The sequence below is a fragment of the Pelodiscus sinensis genome, chromosome 5, assembly GCF_049634645.1.
Source record: "Pelodiscus sinensis isolate JC-2024 chromosome 5, ASM4963464v1, whole genome shotgun sequence".
Classification (NCBI taxonomy): domain Eukaryota; kingdom Metazoa; phylum Chordata; order Testudines; family Trionychidae; genus Pelodiscus; species Pelodiscus sinensis.
In genome coordinates, this window is record NC_134715.1 from 34440869 (window position 1) to 34463112 (window position 22244).

Genomic DNA, 22244 nt, shown 5'->3' on the forward strand with positions numbered 1-22244 from the left:
ATTTAATTTCAAAAAGGGGAATTACACAAAAATGAGGAGGATAGTTAAACAGAAATTAAAAGGCACATTGACTAGAGCCAAATCCCTGCAAGCTTCATGGAAACTTTTTAAAGACACCATAATAGAGGTCCAACTTAAATGCATACCCCAAATGCAAAAACATAGTGAGAGACCTAAAAAAGAGTCACCGTAGCTTAACCACCATGTAAAAGAAGCAGTGAGGGACAAAAAGGCATCTTACAAGAAGTGGAAGTCCAATTCTAGTGAGATAAATAGAAAGGAACATAAACACTGTCAAATCAAGTGTAAAAATGTAATAAGAAAAGCAAAAAAATTTTTTTGAGGAACAGCTAGCCAAAAACTCAAAAAGAAATAGCAAAATGTTTAAGTACATTAGAAGCAGGAAGCCTGCTAAAAAACCAATGGGTCCCCTAGACAATCGAGATACAAAAGGAGCAATCAAGGATGATAAAGCCATTGCAGAGAAACTAAATGATTTCTTTGCTTCAGTTTTCACGGCTGAGTGTGTTAGGGAGATTCCCAAATCTGTACCGTCCTTTGTGGGTGATAAATCTGACGAGCTGTACAGGATTGAAGTGTTATTAGAGGAGGTTTTGGAACAAATAGAAAAACTTAATGTGAACAAATCTCCGGGACCGGATGGCATTCATCCAAGGGTTCTAAAAATAGTTCAGCAATTTCCCATTTGAGTTATCTGTAGTTTGTAACCTACCCTTTAAATCGGCTTCTGTACCTAATGATTGGAAGATAGCTAACGTGACTCCAATATTTAAAAAGGGCGCTAGAGGCGTTCCTGGCAATACAGAGCGGTTAATCTAACTTCAGTACAGGGCAAATTAGTCGAAACAATAGTAAAGAATAAAATTATCAGGCACGTAGAAGAACATAATTTGTTAGGCAAAAGTCAACGTGGTTTCTTTAATGGGAAATCATGTTTTACTAATCTATTAGAGTTCTTTAAAGGGGTTAACAAACATGCGGACAACAGGGATCCAGTAGATATAGTATACTTAGATTTTCAGAAAGCCTTTGACAAGGTCCCTCACCATAGGCTCTTGTGTAAATTACGTTGTCATGAGATAAGAGGGAAGGTCCTTTCTTGGGTTGAGAACTGATTAAAAGACAGGAAACAAAGGGGAGGAATAAATTATAAATTTTCAGAATGGAGAGGGGTAACTAGTAGTGTCCCCCAAGGGTCAGTCCTGGGACAAATCCTGTTCAACTTATTCATAAATGATCTGGAAAAAGAGGTAAGCAGTGAGGTGGTAAAGTTTGTGGATGATACTAAACTGTTGAAGATAGTCAAGACAGAAGCAGATTGTGAAGAACTTCAAAAAGATCTCACCAAACTGAGTGATTGGGCAACAAAATGGCAAATGAAATTTAATGTGGATAAGTGAAAGGAATGCACGTCGGGGAAAAAATAACCCCAACTATACGTACAGTATGATGGGGGCTAATTTGGCTACAACAAATCAGGAAACAGATCTTGGAGTTATCGTGGACAGTTCTCTGAAAACTTCAACACAGTGTGCAGCGGTGGCCAAAAAGGCAAATAGGATGTTAGGAATTAAGAAAGGGATAGAAAATAAGACACAGAATATCTTACTGCTCCTGTATAAAACTTACTGCCCCTGTATAAAACATCTTGAATATTGTGTACAGATGTGGTCTCCTCACCTCAAAAAAGGTATTTTGGCCTTAGAAAGGGTTCAGAAAAGGGCAACTAAAATGATTAGGGGTTTGGAACAGGTCCCATATGAAGAGAGGTTAAAGCAACTGGGACTTTTCAGTTTAGAAAAGAGAAGACTGAGGGGGGATATGATAGAGGAAAATAAAATCATGAGTGGTGTGGAGAGGATGAATAAAGAAAAGTTATTTATTAGTGTCCCATAGAAGAACTAGAGGACACTAAATGAAATTAATGGGTAGCAGGTTTAAAACAAATAAAAGAAAGTTCTTCTTCACACAGTGCGTAGTCAACCTGTGGAACTCCTTGCCAGAGGAGGCTGTGAAGGCTAGGACTATAACAGAGTTTAAAGAGAAGCTAGATAATTTCATGGAGGTTAGGTCCATAAAAGGCTATTAGCCAGGGAATAGAAATGGTGTCCCTAGCCTCTGTTTGTCAGTGGCCAGAGAAGGATGGCAGGAGACAAATTGCTTGATCATTGTCTTCGGTCCACCTCCTCCCGGGCACCTGGTGTCCACTGTCCACTGTTGGCAGACAGGCTGTCCACTGTTGACAGACAGGCTACTGGTCTAGATGGACCTTTGGTCTGACCCAGTACGGCCATTCTTATGTTCTTATGTTATAAGACAGGCACACTAACATCAGTGTTCTGGAAGAGGCAAAGACCACCAGTACTGAGACAATGATCATGCATCAGCAACTTCGCTGGACTGGTCACATTGTTCTGATGCCAAACTATCACCTCCAAAAACAAGTCCTGTTTTCTCAGCTGAAAGAAGGGTACCATAATGTGGAGGGCAATGGAAGTGTTCTAAGGATTTGCTAAAGGATAACTTAAAGAAGTGCGACATTAACACTTGGGGGACACTTGCCCAGGATCATTCAAAGTTAAGATGAGCCCTATGCATTTTGAACTTGCCCACGATATGCTGAAGAGGAAAAGAGGTGCAGGAGGAAGGAGAGACTGGCTTCTAGTTCCAGGTACACCTTTATTCCCATCCCAGAGTAATGCTGTACCTGGAAACATCTGTCCTCACTGTAACAGAACTTATGGTTCAAGGATCGGTCTTATCAGCCACCTGTGGGTCCATAACTCCCATGGAAGATGATCATACTCGGCAATGAGTAATTGCCCATCGTCATCATCATCAATCCCACAAATTGACCACTGCACACATATGACACTGAGCTCTTTGGCTAAGACTGAACATGTGAATTAGAAAAATCTGTACCTGAGAGTCAGAAGCAGAGAGTTTCACACAGGTAGTGAAGCACTTTTATTCCCAGAGTAATGTGATTGTTTCATTTGTAAGAACTTATGACTCGCAAGGAGCAAAGGCAGCAGAATCTGCCCATAAACAATGTTAGAGGTAGATTATTTACTGGTACGAACTGTGGGTCAGATTGTGGGAGTAGTATGTACCTGTATCATCAGTTACAGTCTGCCTTAGTGATAGTCAACAAATATAATGTCTCTGCCTTATTTTCAAGTATTTAACTATGACTAAAATGGGCTCGGATGGGATTTTATCAGCCTTTCTTATACCGCTTACTACCTTACACTGGGACTATTCATGTGAATAATTGCTTACCAATGCACTTAGAGTTTGTGCCAAGCTTGAAGATGTTGCATGGGCCTTGGAAGATAGGATTATAATTGAAAATTTTTCTGGACCAATTGGAGAAATACTCTGTGGTAAATAGGATGAAATTAAATAAGAACAAGTGCAATGTACTCCACTTAAGAAAGAACACTCAGTTACATACATACAAAATGGGAAATGACTGTATAGGAAGTAGTACAGAGAGAGATCTAAGAGTAATAGTGGACCACTAGCTATATATGAGTCAATAGTGTGACACTGTTGCAAAAAAGCAAACATCATTGTGGGATACATTAACAGGAGTGTTGTAAGCAAGACACAAAAAGTAATTCTACTGCTCTTGTCTTTGTTGATTAGGCCTCCAATGGAGTATTGTGTCTAGTTCTGAGTTCCACAGGAAAGACATGGACAAACTGGAGAAGGTCCAGAGAAGAGAAACAAAAAATTATTGAAGGTCTAGAAAATATGAGCTATGAGGGAAGATGGAAAAAATGGGTTTATTTAGTCTGAAGAAAGAAGACTGAGTGAGGACATAATGGCTTTCAAGTACCTAAAAGATTCTTGTAAGAAGGAAGGAAATTATTCTCCTTAACTCCTGATGATAGGATAAAAAGTAATGGGCTTAAAGCAGCAAAGAGATTTAGGTTGGACATTAGGAAAAAAAATTCTAATTGTCAGGGTGGTTAAACACTTGAATAAATTGCCTAGTAAGATTAAAAATCTCTAATGATGGAGATTTCACAAGGGCAGAATAGACAAACCCATGTCAGAACGACCTAGATGGTGATTGATTCTCCTATAAGTGAAAGGGACTGGCATTGATGTACTCTCCAGGTTCCTTCCAATTCTACAGATGTATTATTCTATGTGGGAAGCGGGCAGAGGTATCATAATCTGACTCCATGCATGTGCCATTTACCTTCCATATACAATGTTTTCTGTAAATAAAAATGCAAGCCTATAGCTGAACCCAAATCTGTAGGTGTATATGTGGAGAGGAATATGGAATGGGTGTTCATTTTTGATAAAGTGTACTAGGTATGAAAAAGCACATTGTGTGTGTAATCAGTTCTTTAAAAGAGATTTATTATTACTGTTGTTGATAGCCATAGGGCGTGAGACTATTTTTTATGAAGTCTGTATGTTTTTAAATGATAAATGCAAAAGTTTTTCAAAAGGTGCTTTTTAAATCGGATTACTGGCAATGATGAATGACTCCAGAATCTTTACAGCGTTCTGCTAACAGAATGGTCTGTTCTGCATGGAGTGAAAATGCAAAGCTTCAAAGGAGATAAATTGTAATTATGAGAACAATAGCAGGATCAGTATCCTAGATATTCTGCTACATGACAGTTTTGTAGAACAGCGAAGAACAGTTAGACAGTTAAAGACCACAGCAACAACCACCTTCTGCCTGCGCCTGAACAATAGTTTGCTTTCAAGTAAACAAAGCAAACCTCACTAAGTCTATTTTAGATAGTCCCTATGCCATCATCCTACCGCTCAGACAAATGATCTAAGGAGTTGACTGGTCAAATTATTTTCCACAAAGGTATTGAGGCTCCTCGCTGCCACTATTTTATTCCATGGATTTCAGTGGAAATACCTACGCAGCCTTTGTGCTTTCTGCCAATACACAAAATGGGTAACAATTAAATAGCATAGAACTGATTTGATTTTTTTTCAGGAGGACTAGTGAACCCCGAAGGACTACAATAGTGTTTTAAACCACTAAGTGATTCATGTAAAGATTTGGGTTCAGATTTGAGATTTGTCTATTATTTGGACTTGTTCTTATTTCTTTCTAATGGGTTTGTTGATCCTTACTTGTATGGTCTCTGCTTCTGTACCAGCTTGTGATAAATTGTTGGAATGGCAAAGAGCTTTACGACCATCTGTAGGGAGATCTGGTATAGCATTCACATAAATCAGTTTGAGGCTGATTATTTTTACCTTCTAAATTAGAGGACACATTTATATTCTGGTCTACTTTTAGAGCTAATCGACCATTCTATGCTCATAGTTATGCCTGAGTAATCCAGGACAACACGATGGACTTCACAGATTCAAATGAGATTAATACAGTTGTAACTGATCAGAGTCTGGACACATTAAGAATTAATCCGCAAAAGCGGCGAGGAGTCCTGTGGCACCTTATAGACTAACCGAAGTGTTGGAGCATAAGCTTTCGTGGGCAAAGACCCACTGCATTTGACGAAGTGGGTCTTTGCCACGAAAGCTTTTGCTCCAACACTTCGGTTAGACTATAAGGGGCCCAGGACTCCTCACCACTTTTATTAAGAATTAAGTTACCTTTGGAGCAAATCAGTGCTATGGACATGTTGAGTTACCATGCATATAAACCACAGTTAGATTGTAATGTTGGTTCATGCCTTAAAATTTAAAATGTATCACAGCATAGGTGTCAACCATAGCTATTTACCTGAATAAAAATATATTTTTCTGGATAAAACCATGGTTAACTCATTGTTCCCCATAGCATTGTAGACAGTCCAAGATTACCATACACAGTATTCAAATTCTGCTGATAAAACACATGCACCATTTTCCTTTAGCCTCAATGTGGAAGACTCAAAGTTGTCTCTTTCAGTTTCAGCTCAAATTCTGTCTTCTAAAGTTAAGACCTATGGAAAAACTACATCTTTCAGGGGGAAATGAGCAGCATTAAATTATAATTTAAAATAAATATCCTATAGTAATAAAGCAGTCTATAAGATAGTGAGGAAACTAGATAGCAGCCATTTTTACTGAGAAGAATGGAATATATCAAGTGCAAACTCAGAGGCACCAATACTGTAAATACATGTATGGATACTGAACCACACAGATTAACAAGAACCTCACAGATATTAACAACTTCCCTCCACCCAGTGAACTGCAACTCTGGATGAATTTTTTCACTAAAACAACTTGTTGAATGGATGATTTTTTGACCAAGGAATATCTTGGAGCTGACTGGGATTTTGTGAATTTGTTTTTGGACCAAACATTTTTTTAAGCCTTTAGCTTGCTCGTGGCTTGTTTAATATAAGTCATAACTCTTAGAATTTTAATGCCATAGGGACTTCCAGATCTAGTCCAACTTGTATATTGCAAACCACCAACCCCACCCAACTTTCACATGTTAAACCCAAGTATCGTGGCAAATACTTAGTTCAGATGTCTAATTCTGAATAATATGTCAAATTGGTCACTTAAATCATGTGCAATTGTTTCTCCTCCCTTGTGACTAAAACTCCCACAAAAAAGGCCTTACAAAAGTCAGTGTTCTCATGATTTTTGTTGTTTGTTCCCCATTCTCCTTATTTCTTTCACCTGCAGAACTGAACTGCCCTGTGAATCTTGACAGGAAAGTGGATGCACAGTGGTGTTCTCTGGGCACAAGATGTAAATTTCCATATGTCACAGTATGGTTGTTCCTGAATGCTGATCTCCCTGCCTGATGCATTTGAGGCATCTTGTTGCATTCAAGTGAACTCAGGGCAACCATGGTGGGGATCATGCACCTGTTGGCTGTACTCCTCATATTGTATACTGGAACATCTGCCTGTTTATCTCATCCCTCTGTTACTCATCATAACTATGGTGTGTGTGTGAGAGAGAGAGAGAAAGTGTGTGTGTGTGTGTGTGTGTGTGTGTGTGTACACAGTAAGTTTTTCTTACTTCATGTCTCCTATCTACAACCATCTCTCTGACCCAAAAGAAACTACCTAAAAGAGCACAAATATTTGTATATGTACAAACACTTGTGTTATATGAACATTTTGCAAATGCATAAGGAAGCAAAACAAGGAAGAAGCAATATGAATTATAATTTAAACAGCTGTTTGCAGAAGCTTTGTGTATGACTGTGTGCTATTTACCCAACTCTAGTCCTTTATAGTGGTACATGGAATTTTCTCCTTGCCAAGCATAACTTCGTCCAGCTAATTTTGCAGAGAATATTTTTGCTTCACTGAAAACTTACACAGATATTGTTCAATAGTGAACAAAAATAAATTGTGTATGTTAAAACTAAAAATTCAAACATTGCTGGTTTGATAGGGAAAATGTAGGGGCTTTTAAGGCGCATTGATCCCAAAGAACCCAACCCTGCTCCAACTGAAGCCTGTGGCAGTTTTGGCATGACTTAACTGACAGCTGAGTCAGTCTCTTAAGAAGCAATTATTAAGTATGGGTATTTCATGAGAATTAATGACCACTTGGGAGGCCATAATAAGAAACATTAGATATATCTAATCATTTATCCTCTGTATATGTCCTGTACTAATGCCATTACTGCTGATATAATTGAAAACAACCCCCTTTCCACCCAACCCCCCCCAAAAAGAGACCTACAGATTTATTTTATGGATGACTATGGCAGCTTCATTTGATACATAAAACATTTTGAAAGTACTAATGTCTTGCCGATTAGCAAAGTACTGTCTCTAAACCTTCCATTCTATTTCCATATATAGTACAGCCAATGAATGTGTCCTACATTTCAAGAGCAAGAAAGCTGCTAACACCTAAGCCATAATACCCAGGGAGGTGAACCAGAAACTCTAGTAAAATGGTAGATGAGGGGCTAATTGGAGTTCAGCCATTTCTGTGTAATCTGAGATTTGACTTGATTTGGAAAACTGAGTCCCATTCAGGTTGGAGTTCTAAATCTGTGTGTCTCTTCCCCCCTTCGCCCCCCCAGATGGAGAGACTAATCCCTTCCCCTTCAGAAGAAAGAAGCCCTTCCTTCTAAGGAGCATGAGAAAGGAGACTACAGCATTGCTATTGGGTATGTAGGTTTGTAGTGAGTTATTCTGACAGTGCAGAACTGAATATGGAGTGATTGTTTGAATATCAAGCTCACGAGTGTAAGGAAGAATGTTAGGAGGGGGAGAATTTAAAAAGTAGGGGGGGAAACCTGAACAAACTCCTTATAGAAAGAAGGCCAAAATATGGGATGGCTGGAAAGAAAGAAAATATGTGCATGAGGATAAAATAAGTTTTTTCAGATGGTAAAAGAGGGAGAAAAAGAAGGAAAAGTACATTGAGATGCAGCTACCAGAAAAAGGAAAAATTCAAAAGGATGAGTTGACACCAAGGAAAGTATAGTACGTGTAAATAAATCTTAACAGGAAGCTTACTCCCAAAATGGAAGAATATACCTATAAAAAGAGGCAAACTCCCCAGGGAAGAAAAAATAGGACTGGAAAAGCTGGGGTGGAAAAATACTCAAATATGCCTAGAGCAGCAAAATGCCTGGGGCTGGCCCTGACTCCCTTTTCTTGTATTCTAGACATTTTTGCTTGTGTCCTCATTTAGCCTTTTTCTACACTTACAAATAGGTCTTGAGGGATTACATTTTCTCTGTGCACTGCTTCATTCCTGAACTGAAGGCTGTTATTTTGTCTATGAGAAATGCATTTAGGATTTTCCACAAGATTGCTGGTGATACCTCTCCAGTGGTATGGATTTAATTTTCTTTACAGTGAGGGCAGGTGGAGGGGGCAACTCCATGCTCCTAGAAGAGGTGGGGCTGGAATAGATGGTCCTCAGCATAACCTAGGGCTCTGCAGTGCTCCACAGGACAGTGGTGTAGCGAGGGGTCAGGGGGACAGCTGCCCTCAGGCACCATGCTAGAGGGGGGTGCTAATTTAGTTGCCAAAAGTTTAGCTGAACACTCTGGGGTGTGGAAGTGGAACCTCGCACTGCAGGCTGGTAGGTTTGGGGCTGCAGACAGGCTCTAGATACCCCTGCAATTGTGTGTCTGTCTGTCTGCTACTGCCGTGTACCAGGCTGACCAGCCGGGCTAGGCTTGGTGTGCTCAGAAAGTCCCCTGTTCCTCTTGGGACTTCGCTTCTCATTTTCCTTCAGTGGCAGAAAGTTCCCTCGTGGGGCTGGTTTCGATTGTGTAAATCTGAGCAGCAAAGTAAACAAGATTCAGCCAGTTGAGCGAATGGGGATTTCCTAGGTTTTTTAGCAGCTCATTTTAAAATAAATTCCAGGGTGATTAAGATCAAATAAAATCCTGGGTGCTTTAAGTAGTTTCCCAGCTCAGAGTGGGGAGCAAGAGCTTGTTCCCAGGAAATCAGCATTATTGTTTCTGTTCCCTCCGCGATCTGGGCAGGCCAGGCGGGTTCATCTGGTTTCACACACCAGCTGGCGGGTGCTCTCTCAGGGCAGTGCCCCCAGCCTGTCCCATGGCTCACAGGCTCCCCATGGGTTTTTCTAGCCCCTTGAGATGTGCTACATTCACCTCACACTGTGTCTGGGCAACAGGAATCAGAGGGCGCTGCTTTCCCGTTGACAGGGCGTGCTGCGTTCAGACACCAACCTTGGCTCACCTTCCTCTGGGGACCTGTATTTTGCTGTCCGACCAGCAAAGACCACAGGCCCAGGGACCAGACTCCAGCGACACCAGCTGTGGGCTTGGATGGGCTGTAATGGGTAGGAATGGTTTGCACCCCCTTTGCCCCCGGACACATAACACTCTCGCTATGCCACTGCCGCAGGGCTCCTGTAGCTGCTGCAGTGGCCAGGAGCCCCAGGCCTTTTGAATCACTGGGCCCCAGGGCAGTTGCCTTTTTTGTCCCTCCAGCCCTCGCTCCCTGTCAATGGGCCTGAGTGAAGATAATTAGCTATTGGAATAATTTCCAAAGGTTGTGGTGGGTGGTTCATCTTCTTTCTAAAAGATAGATTCAGGGAATTTTTTCAGGGAAGTTCTATGGCCTGTCCAACCAGCAAAGACCGCAGGCCCAGGGACCAGGAGGTCAGAATAGATGATCTCTGTAGGCTCTTCTGGTCTTGAAATCTATTAATCTGTGAATTTGCTGGCATTATTTTCCACCTCCATGAAGCAGCTGGATTTTGTCTCCTCCAGTAGTAGCCTGTCAAGTTTTTAAATAACACCATCTGTGGTGCAGAGGTTTCTTGCAGTGATGGAGCTGGGGGGCAAGAGGGAGTGATCTGAAAGGGAAGTTTTATCCTGTGACTAAAATGCACGACTCCACCTACTATTCAGCTCTTGTTTCCTTTTGCACTTCTTGTACACTACATCATGCCGACTATTCTGCTATTCTGTGAACAAACTCTTCAATTTAGCATGTTAGATCAGTACATATATATGTTGTTCAAGGTACAATTAAAATTCAATCACGTAGGCAGCTTTTAGGTAGTCTGTAGGTAAAAGTTTCAAAACCACCTACCTATGTTAGGGCCTTCAGTCCCATTTACAAGAGTGGCTACGTCTTCATTGGCAAGATTTTGCGCAAATAGTTTTAATGCAAGAGTTTTTGCATTAAAGTATTTGCGCAAGAGCGCGTCTACACTGGCATGTGCTTTTGCGTGAAAGCATCCGTGCCAGTGTAGACACACTCTTGCGCAAGAAAGCCCCGATGGCCATTTTAGCCATCGGGCTTTCTTGCGCAAGAAATTCATGTTGCCTGTCTACACTGGCCTCTTGCATAAGAACAGTTGCACAAGAGGGTTTTTTCCTGAGCGGGAGCATCATAGTTCTTGCACAAGAAGCACTGATTTCACACATTAGAATGTCAATGTTCTTGCACAAGAACACCCCACCAGTGTACACAGGCAGCATGTTTTTGCGCAAAAGTGGGTGCTTTTGCGCAAAATTATGTCAATATAGACACAGCCAGTAACTTAGAAGCTTAACTGTCTTTGCAGGATATAGACTTCTAAGTGCCTAAGTCACTCTTGACAAAATTACTCTAGTTTCTAAATCAGTTAGGCACTTTTTGGAATAGTTACCAAATGTCTATTTAAGAGGAGGGGAAATGTTGTTGGATGCATATGTAGTTTAAAGAGAGATTTTCCTAACTTCAGTTTCTCAAGATACTTCTGCCCCAGTCAACTACCAGTGTAATATGTAATTGAAGAGGTGAATGAAAATAGCAACTTCCTATTGTAGTCAGGTTAAATGAGAAGAGCAGAAAACATATCCTGCCTAAATAATCTTTTATCTCTTTCATTTTCTTGTGGTAAGTCACAGGGTAGTATGGGCATGGAAGAGGTTCCATGGCTTCACATCCCCCAGTCACATGACTAAGAAAACCAGTATGTAAAGCCAGGGTTGCTATGGGAAGTACAGTAGAGGGGCTTTCTATTTAGATTACTGGGGAGAAACTCAGCTCAGAAGGTCTATGCAAAAGTTCTGTGAAAGTGATCCAACACCAGCACTCTGAGGAGGGGAGAAGGAAAAAAATCTGGAGCAATATAGTATGGACGTGGTCTGAAGGTCTAGTGTTGGGGTTCCAGCTAAAAGGTTTCTGGAAAGAAGTATGTCACCAGTTGCCTAGTGAGAGAAGGGCTATTGTGTGAACCCTAAAATGATCCAGAAAGAGATTTTGAAGCTGGGAAATAGCTGAAAGACTATAAACAATGAGGTGTTGATTTTTTTTTTTTTTAGAGTTTTTGTTTATCTCATAATAAGACTTAGTTGGCAAACTTAAGCATTAAATTGTCCATCCACTATAGATCATAAACCAACTGGAAAAATGAGGCATAGCTAGACACAATCCTTGATATCAGAAAGGGTAAGTGCCCTTTTTAGGTAGTAACATATTTCTTGTAACGTGATAGAGCAATATAGCTTTATTAATTGGCTTTATTTTTTAATAGGGCTATCCAGCCCCCCTTCATCTTTAGGATTATTACAAGTTGCCTTTTTCACGTATTTAGTAGATAGGTGTGTCTAGTTAATTTTATTAAGGTATTTATTACATTTTAGGAACTTCATTTTTATGCATGTACGTGTCTGGATGTTTTAGGTATGCATATCTGTACTGTTAAATGTTTTGGTTTCTTTAATGTTCAGTTTTCTCTGAAATTTCTAGGTTTCTGATATTTGCTTTTTGATATATATTTCTTTCCTTAGTTACAGAGTTCTGAAGTTTTTTGTCTGGAAATCATTATAATTCTTGCTATAGAAGGAGGGAGTCGAGGGCGAATTCAAAGTCTAGATCTGACTACTATTCTGTAATTTATGTAATTTCTATAATGGATATCATAGTGATTAGCATTATGTAAAAGGCTAGACAGCATTTATTGATCTCTGGTACTTCTGGTCTGAAGCAATGGCTGGTGTTTCATAGTGTATGGTGTTTTTCTTTTTCCACCTCCATTTTCTCTCCCCTCTTTCCTTCTCCTAAATGTGTTTATGAGGACACTAAGCTGCTGTCAAGTGAGTTGAGGGAAATTTAGTGAGCTCCTTTGAGTATTCTGATTATGTCTTTGTTCCTTTGGCTGAGTGTTGTAACCTTCCCAATAGAGAGGGAGCTGAAGGCAGGAGTAAGAAACTGAGTAGATGTGAGATTTAAAATTGAATGAAAGAACCAAACTGGAATCATATATAATAATCAGTATTTTTAAATAAGACTTTTCAGTTTCTTATCTTTTAACATACTGGTGAGAGTGTCTACTTTAATTTTAAACTTAAAATAAAAAACCCACTTCATCTGATGAGCTGCATAGGAATAATAGAAACCCAGAAATTTATAACAGAAAAAGAGGGGGGAAATAATTTTAGAATAGTGATAGAAATGTAGCCGTGTTAGTCTGGTGTAGCTGAAACAAAATACAGGACTATGTAGCACTTTGAAGACTAGCAAGATGGTTTATTAGATGATGAGCTTTCGTGGGCCAGACCCACTTCCTCAGATCAAATAGTGGAAGAAAATAGTCACAAGCATATATACCAAAGGATACAATTAAAAAAAAGAAGACACATGAAAAGGACAAATCAAATTTCAGAACAGAAGGGGATGCGGCGGGGGGAGGAGGTAAATGTTTGTGAGCTAATGGTATTAGAGGTGGGGAGAGGTAAATGTCTGTGAGCTAATGGTATTAGAGGTGATAATTGGGGAAGCTATCAATTTTAGGACCAGTGTTAATGAGGCTAAGAGGTCTGCAAGTGTCCCATACTTAGCTTTTGAAGTAAAAATGAGATGTTAAATGCAGGGAAGGCTGGTTCTATAATGAGACATCTAGTTAATGTCTTTGTTCAGACCCAGGGAAACATGTCAAATTTGCAGATGAATGCCAATTCTGCTCTTTCTCTCTGTAATTGGTTGGGAAATCCCTTTGTAGAAGGAGGTTTCTCTGTCCTGGAACATTCAGATAAGGTCTAAAGGAATGTGTGCAAACCAAATAGCTGGACCCAAAGTAGAAGAGCTTCAGACTTGCACAGTTATCCAAATTTTACACCTGAGACTTACGTTTGTCATGGGAGAAAGCAAAACCCCATCGTAAACTTTGGAAGAACAGGGATTTGAAATAAGGATCCAAACCTTGTCCTGTGCCCATATTTATTTCTAAGACAGGTGTTCTACATTATTGAATATATGGAAAAAGAATAGAATATCTCAAATTATAATTCCTTCAGGAATTGGTTATCCGAGGGAATATCTTTGAGAAATGGGATAACTGGATCTGCAACCTTTACTTACATTAACTGATATTGTGTCCACAGAGATAGTCCCCTTAACTCAGTAGAATTGGTTCAGTAAGAATGGGGCTTCAGAGGATTTTGCCATACGAAATAAATTTAAATTACTGGCAATAATGTTGAAGTTAAGAGTTTGTTTTCTGTGAAGGTTTGTATTCAGGCTTCCTTCTTCCAAATTATGTTTTTGGGGAGAGGTCCAGAAATATCCCATTCATGCATCAATTTCTTCTTTCCCTGGGTGCTGTCAAAACCATTTATCATTCTACCAAGGTCTCTGATAAAGATACACTTGTAATGCTACTCTCCAAAGCAAATGTCTTGATCTAGATGCCAGGTTCCACAAGCACATAATTAAAAATGTGTGACAGCGTGTCTTCATTTTGCAGTCTTTGTACAATTCTCTTGAGTTTTTCTATTCATGAGGTTTGTCCCTCTCTTTTACTGTAAATTTGGGGGTTTAGTGAACTCTGAAATCTAGTAGGGGGCTCTGTTGAAACCAATGAGTTTCACATCAAAACTGCAGATTGAATGTGATTTCCATGTGTGCCCCCAAATTATACCACTCTTGCCATTATCAAGGCCTAATTTTGTTGGAGACATTTGTGATTCTTTCAAAATCTTTAGTTTGGGACAAACCCTCAAATCCGGAATGTTTTGTATAATTTTGGATATTACAAGTAGCTTACACAGATTTCATGAGGAAGGAGAAGGGACACCTCAAGAGGAAATTATAATTCTACGTGAGTTCTCTACAGCAGCTTTCCACTGATATGAGAGAGTGCTCTGTCAATTGCCTCTAGTTCAGCAGCAGTATTAAGCTATTCCTTTTTTCCATATGATACAAACTGCTCCACTGTGACCTTCTAAATTAGAAATTCATCTACTTAAGCTCTGTTTACCTCTCACAGTAACAAACACACAAGGCATGCTGTACATTTTATTAGAATGCAAGGTTTTAAGCAAACTGTAAACAAAAACCTTCTTTAAGAGAATCAGAGGCCATGAATGAGGTAGTAGTGTAAGGATTCTGGGAATGAATTGAGCCTCTGAAATAAGGATGTTAAATATCGACTGACTAATTGAATAAATGCATTGACTGTTTGATTGGTTGACAGGGTGATTCTGCCTTTGAAGTGTAGCAGAAGCACCAGGCTCCCCGCGGCATTTCAAAGCAGCACTGCTGCACGGACCTCGGGATCAGCCGGGGATTCCCTTGCTGATCCCAGGTTCCCCGCAGTGCTGCCGCTTTGAAACACTGCATGCAGCTTGGAGATACTCCAGCTGACCCCAGGCTGCACGTCGTGTTTCAAAGTGGTAGCGCCACGTGGAGTCTGGGATCTGGCCCCAGGCTTCAAGCAGCACTGCTGCTTTGAAGTACCACCACCTCTTCCACCGTCCCCTCCCCCACTGCCTCTTTCTGATGGAGGTAGCAAGTGAGGGGAGGGGGAAGTGACTAGTCAACTAGCATGTCGACTATCCGATAAGCATTTGCTTATCGGGTAGTCACCTAGTCCTTCATATCCCTACTCTGAAAGCATGGGAATGTCATGAATCACTTTTGAGCAGCCAATCCATTGCCTTCTATAGGGGTTATTTAAGCCTGCTATAGCTTAAAGGTGGTGGTTGTAGGATGTGGAAAGTTGAAGGATCAACTAAATCAAGAACCTTTCAGTGCCTTTCTCCCTTCAACACATACTTGCTGTTAGCTCCACTAACATTTGGACTTGAATTATCACTGAAATAGGTTATAGCACTAAAGGAAATGTGATGTGCCTGTTCTTAAAATGGTTCACAGAAGTGAAAGTAGGAACTGTGGACTAGTTAGTCTGATGCTAACATAATACTAGAGTTAATGAGAAATAATACGATGCTTAGGGAAAATTTGTATTGAGTGGTAAATGTCACTGTAGAAGTACTGATGATAAATCTAGTTGCATTAATTTGATTTTTTTTTTGTTGGAGTAACTAATTTAATAGATGAAGGGAGATCAGATTACTCAATTTATCTTTGTTTAGCTAAGAATAGGTTAGCCGATCTTGCAGGAAGCCACTGAAGTCAAGAATATTGTATTTCACTGGGGAACAGGATTGATATTTTGCAGTTAGATGGAATACAGTCCTCCAGCAAAAGGTGACAAACAGCAGTTCCCTCAAGGCTCAGTACTCAGGTCAGTTCTAATTAACATTTGTTTCAGAAGCAGGTTTGCAATGCATGAGATCAAATATGGAGATAACAGAAAGATATGAGAAGTGGTACATGTCTAGAGGATGTTGCCTTAGCTCTGCTCAGTTGCTTTAGTGAAAATAATCCTACATGCTATATACTGAGCTTTTCCTTGCCCCAGCCAACACAATTAGGTTGTATGCTAGTTGTCCTGTTAAATAATAAAATGGTTTGGTTTGGCAAGTGGACCAGACAAAGTGACAGTCATGGGGCTGCTACCTATCCCTTGTTCTGAGCATCTGGTTTTTCATTGTTGCCTTCACACTAAATACCGGTTGAATCTCTCTAGTCTGCTAAAATCTGTTGTTCAGCATGATTTTAGTTAGCCAGATGTCCACTTATCATGAACATGGGCAAGTTTCCCATAGTCCCATAAACATTGTTTACAGCCACTAGTCTCGGCTCTGTTTTCTGTACTGTTACTTAGCTCTAATTTAGCCCCCCGCCCCCCCCCCCCCATATCTACTAAGAGTCCAGTAAGCAGTGAAAGTGTTGGTAATGCTGCTAGACATTATTGACCCCCTGGTGTCAGGCAAATTCTCTGGTTCAGCACAGGTTATGTTCTCAGGGTGTCTGACTAGAGAGATTCAACCTGTACCCAGAATGACACATGAACCTTAAAAAGCCTCAGAAGTTTTGTTTGGAAAAGAACCCCGCATAATCCAAATATTCCATGCAAACTCTGTGCAGCATGGAGTAAAAAACAACTAGCTATGTGCAGAACAAAGCAAAGGAATATCAACCTGTCTTAATCTTTGACGTAAACCTGGTACTCACACTCCACACTGGATGCTTGGACAAAATTTTCTTTAAAGCTGCATCATCTACTTAGTCATCTGCTTAAACTTTGAATACATGAATGGAGAAGTCTGCATCAATAGTCTCTTCAGGCTTGGATGATAACTTCCACAGTGATTTGGTCAAAGTAATAGACCAGCTGAAATGCACACTATGGCCCGATTCTCTTGTAAATACCTTGGAACTACAGTGCACTTTGGGTAAAGGGCATATGTAGTTTGCCATATACTCCCTTACCAGACTGCAGTGTGTGATGCAATTTGCTGTATGAAGCCAGACAAGTTATGCAGTCAAGTACTTGGATATCTGACGCTCCTCACAGGAACACTTAGATGGGAGGTATTATTTAGTTTTAAACCTTGAGACTAATGTACCAGTCAAGTAACATATCCAAGATTTTTTTTAAGCACAGATCAGCAGCAACTCTATGGAAACTAAGTTATTATATTCTGCTCATCTATGAACAAGTCTTTGGTGTTCCTAGACTGCCAGAAAAGGAGTTATGGGGTAGTTTTCCCACTCAAACCTAATATGCTTTTCTTTTAGGGAAAAGTGCTCTCCAAAGTGATCTTCTATTTTTTTTCAGCCTGAGGGTAGTGTCCAAAGACCTTTCCTAAAACCACATCCAGCCATGTGCGGTTGTATGCAACATTGAGCACAGATCTAGTTCCATATAAGTTTTATTAAAGGTTTTAAATTCAAATCTTAAAACATCTGATTTAAGATGAAATTGCAAGGAAGCTTTCAAAATTGCCAAATTTGCAGCAGCAACTGCTCAGTTATCTTAAAAAGAAACCTGCTGGAAGTACTGCTTAAGTAAGTTTAAAGAGCTGTTTGAGTCACAGCTTTAAAAAAAAAAAAAAACCTCAATAAACTTAACGGAACAATAAAACAAATGGGCTGAGAAAGGTTCAGTACGTCTAACCGAACTGCTCAGAGAAAATGAAGGAGTCTTAAATATGAAAGTAATTTCCTTCTGTCACAATGAGACCAGAGTAATTTATCCCAAATAAGTCAATGCTCTTTTTAAAAATGTAAGTTAATATTTTTCTCAGATCTTTGAAATTGTTTAGCAGATTAGTTTCCATCCCACACATCATCTCTGCCACCAGCAATCCCCCAACTATAGACCTGGCTTTTCGATATACTGCTGATGCCTCCTGTGTTTTGTTTTGTTTTTTTTAAGTGTGGTATCCCATTGTCAGTGTAAGGATGAAAATAGTGCTAAATTATGGTATCTACTTTTCTTTCCATTGGAGAGTTTCCTATTGATTTACTTTCTCACTGACTTGGTTGAAGTTGTTGGCCAGCGCAAGTACTAACCCTTTATGTTTTCCCTCCCATGTTTTTATATTTTTCCTTTAGCTATTTAGCTCTGAATTTATTAAGTGTTCTGATGCTATATGAATGATTGCGCAGGTGAAACTTCTAGTTTGTTTGCTCTAGTCAGTGAGAGACATTTTAATAACACACTGGTAGTGTCTGAGGACCCACTTTGTCATGAAATACAATATTTACATTCTTAAAAACATCCCAGTTATATAAAAGTTACAAAGACACGAGATCAGTCTTTTTACAGATAATTCTTTCATGATGTGTATTGGATGTTTGCACAAGTGGCAGTGTGTGAATAGTTAGATCAAGCATATGACCTTTATTCTCCCCTCTAGGGAAAGTTTGTCATCACAGATGGGTGGCAAAGTGTTCATGCAGTAAATCTGTGCAACTGCATCTGGGAGCAAGCCATCCAGGCCACAAAACTGCACCACCAGACTAAAATTAGTTGTGGATGTTGTGCAGTGAGCTAGGAGACAGACTTTCAAACTCTCATTCCCTTCCTCCCCCAACTTCAGGCTGGGGATTCCAACCTGCAGTGTCAGACAGCTATTTTTAATGATCTGTCAGCATGGACTGGAGGCTTCCTCTCACATGCAGTGTAGATATATCCTAAGGGATCCAATCTTGTGGTTTTTATTTGGGCAGATTTCTTACTGGATTCAGTGGGCCCTGAGTAAGAATAGTCCGGCCATTGGTCTGTGAAAACAGACTGGTTGATTTTCAGTCCTTCTCTTGATTCCCCTTTTCCTTCTTAACATACTCCAATTTTTTTCAATACTTTTCTGTCTCTTGGGCACTCTGAGCAAATACAATCTAAATCTACAACACTTTTCCATGTTGAAAAAGTACTTATTTGTTTCAGTAGCTACATTGACTGTCAGAAATACACATTAAAGAAATTCCATGATAGCTGCATGGCCATCTCACAATAATGGAGGGGAACCTTTTAAGAAAGCATTTGCCTATACACTTGTAATTTCTCTTCTAAGAGTTGCCTTTGCACACTGAATAAAAGAAGTCATTTAATACTTGTTAGAACATACTTAAGATGGGGCAAAAATAGTGAATATGCTATACTAAATTTCATAGTTTCCTATACAGTTTATTTCAACAGTTTCAGTTTTGATTTTTTTTATCTCTAATATAACCAATATGTGCTTCAAACTTTTGATGTGAATCAAATCACATGCTCTCAAGTAGCTGGGAATGGAAAGTGTCATAGAAAGAAGTGATAGAAATCTATAAATGCTTGTGTCTGAAAAAGTTGAAGCCACGGTAGAACCAAAGAGTACTTTTTTCTTCACCTTCATTAATAGCTGTTGTGAGGGTTTTTTGGTGTGTGTGTGTGTGTGTGTGTGTGTGTGTGTGTGTGTGTGTGTGTGTGTGTGTGTGTTTAAAGCCCTTCTTTCAGCCTGATTTTCTTCCAGAGTTTGGGGGCTAGGGAGAAGGAAGAAAAATCTAAGAGAACAAGTTGAATTCTGGGGGTAGGAGAAAAGGTAACTTACTTACATCCATTAATTCAAAGTCCAAGCAGCTGTTTGACTTTGTGCCCCTCTTATTTATTATTCTTTGTTTGCACAAATGGCTTGCTCATGGCTTTTTCTCAAGTTGGATGTCTGTATTCACACATGAATGAAGATATCTGTATAACATTATTTTTTAACCTATTTACAAAATTTCAGTCATCTGTGTGGCTTAAATGGGCAATCATAGCACCAACAATGAAGAAAAATTACTCAACATCCAATAGGATGTTTGCCCAAATATTTGGCAAATATTTATGAAAAACAAATACATGCAGAAAAATCAGGGTGGGTTATCAGTACATCATTTCCCTGTCTGTATCTCATCCAGGAGTCTGGGGAAAAGTACAATATGGAACCCATGTCGTCTTTGCTCTGTTACTTTTTTTGTTTTGTTTTAGGGGGGTAATTCGGGGGAGGGGAGGAGGGTGGAATGTGCTCCCAGAAGTAATCCTTATGAGTAGGGGATTTCTCTGACTGTTGAATGGAGAATGCAGGTGGAGAGTAGCATGAACAAACATTTTGATCTACCATTGTAAATTGCCCAAACTTTCAGAATACCGTTAAATTTTCATCTCTGGTTTTTCCTCTTGGATCACTAATTATATTATTGTACTTTAATTGGTGGTAATTAGAACTGGTTAAAAATAATAAAGATCTCTTTTGGTAAACTTTGAAAACTTCCAACTAGCTCCCTCCCCACATTTTTAAAAAGGAACTCTTTTCATTTGTTTGGAATGTTTCTGTTTAGAACATTTTCTCTCCCCTTTATCCCTTTCCTTTTTCTGTCGTTCCATTTTGCCAGAGGTTGCAGCTGACATGGGGAACAGGGAGGGATTCAAAACAATTGTCATTTTTTCATGTTGGAGTACCCTGAAAGATCAAAGAACAATTTAAAATAATCTCAGATTTCAGTAATTAGTTCTTTTGGTCAAATACTTGCTTCTGAAAAATTTCAACCAACTCTACTACTTTGGATCCATATTCAGCAAAGGAATGTTTTTGAGGGGGAAAAAAAAGTGACAGTGACTTGAAATGACATGTAACTTTTAAAAATGCTGACGTTGCAAGAATTTGCTTTTCATCTAATTTAGTCTTTTTGATTTTCCCTGTTGAAGTGTAATGATCGCTAAGTGGTATGTGAATTTATCTGCCTTTTTATAAGTAAGATGTTAATTTAATGTTAACTGAACAATACAAAAACATAGTTTTCTGAACAATCAAAATCAATCTGTTTCTTAACACTACTTGTCCCAAATTTGATTAACTTTTCTTGATATTATCTCTGTGATGAAATTTCTTTATATCGGGGTAGGGAACCTTTTCTGAGCCGGGGGGCCGCTGACCCATAGAAAAATCAGTTGGGGGCTGCACACAAGTGAGAAGCAAAAAACAAACAAACCTCACTGACATGGCCCCTGACTGAGGAGAAAGACACTTGTCCCATTCCCCTCATACACTAGAACTTTGGGGGGCCCAAGCTAGTAGATTTTCTGTGCTCCAGACCTGTGGTGGGGCAGCAGTGGGCTGGAGCACCATGCTGGGGGGAGGGACCCTAAGCCTAGGGGCTAGATCCAGGCAAGCCGGGGGCCAAATCTGGGAGTAAGAAATATGCTTCCTGAAACTTTCTTTGAACTGAAATGTCTTTTTGGTGCTCTATTGGTCCACTTTTATCTTTTTAATATGTTTATGTAGTTGTAAATTTTTTCCCAAGCATATCAGTGAAGTCACTCTAAGTACATTATCTGAGAATATAATGAGTTGGGTTTCCTTAGCTTTTGAGAGACACTGGGTGGTGAAATCACTAAGTCATATTTTTTCTTCAATTCTTGCAGGTTCAAAATCATTTTATTTTTCATGAAATTCTTTGCCATCATTGAGTGTCTGTAATGGTGTGAAACAGACTTGTTCTTTCATGCTGTGCATCAGACATAAAAGAATTTTTAAGCTTCTTTGGTAGTTCCTACAAGAGTGATCCCCTGTAACCTGAGCACTTGGGCAGCAACCCAGGAGAAATTCAGATGCTTCCCCACTGATTAGCAGAGTGCCCACAGTGTGTAGCTATACTGGTAGTGCACATCCACACATGACTTGGTGCATATAACAAAATTTATTCATAACATGGATGGAAAAAATTCAGGGAACATTGCCCATGTCCACAAACATAAAATGTATGACACAATTCTCATATCTATATGTGCTCAGGTAATTCCCAAAGGGTGTCCCAAGCGTATAGCAAGAGGAAAATTCAACCCAGTAGTTTTGAAAATTATTACATTGAAAGTATGGAAGAGCAATGATTTTTATGGGGAAAATTATGCAAGCAAAACTCACTTTTTACTTTCTTGAACCCCTTCCTTGTTTATATGACATTACTAAGGTTTGACTCTTCTCCAGGATAACTGTTATAGATAATATTTAACCTCCTTTCCCAAATTTTCAAGGGAGGGATCAAGAGTCCTATTTATTCCACTGGCATCCCCAACAGGGGTTTTACAGACAGTTGGTGTTCAATGAGTGATGATAAGGTATTTGAACAGGCCATAGAACAGCCCACAGTTTACAGACAAACTTGAAGAAA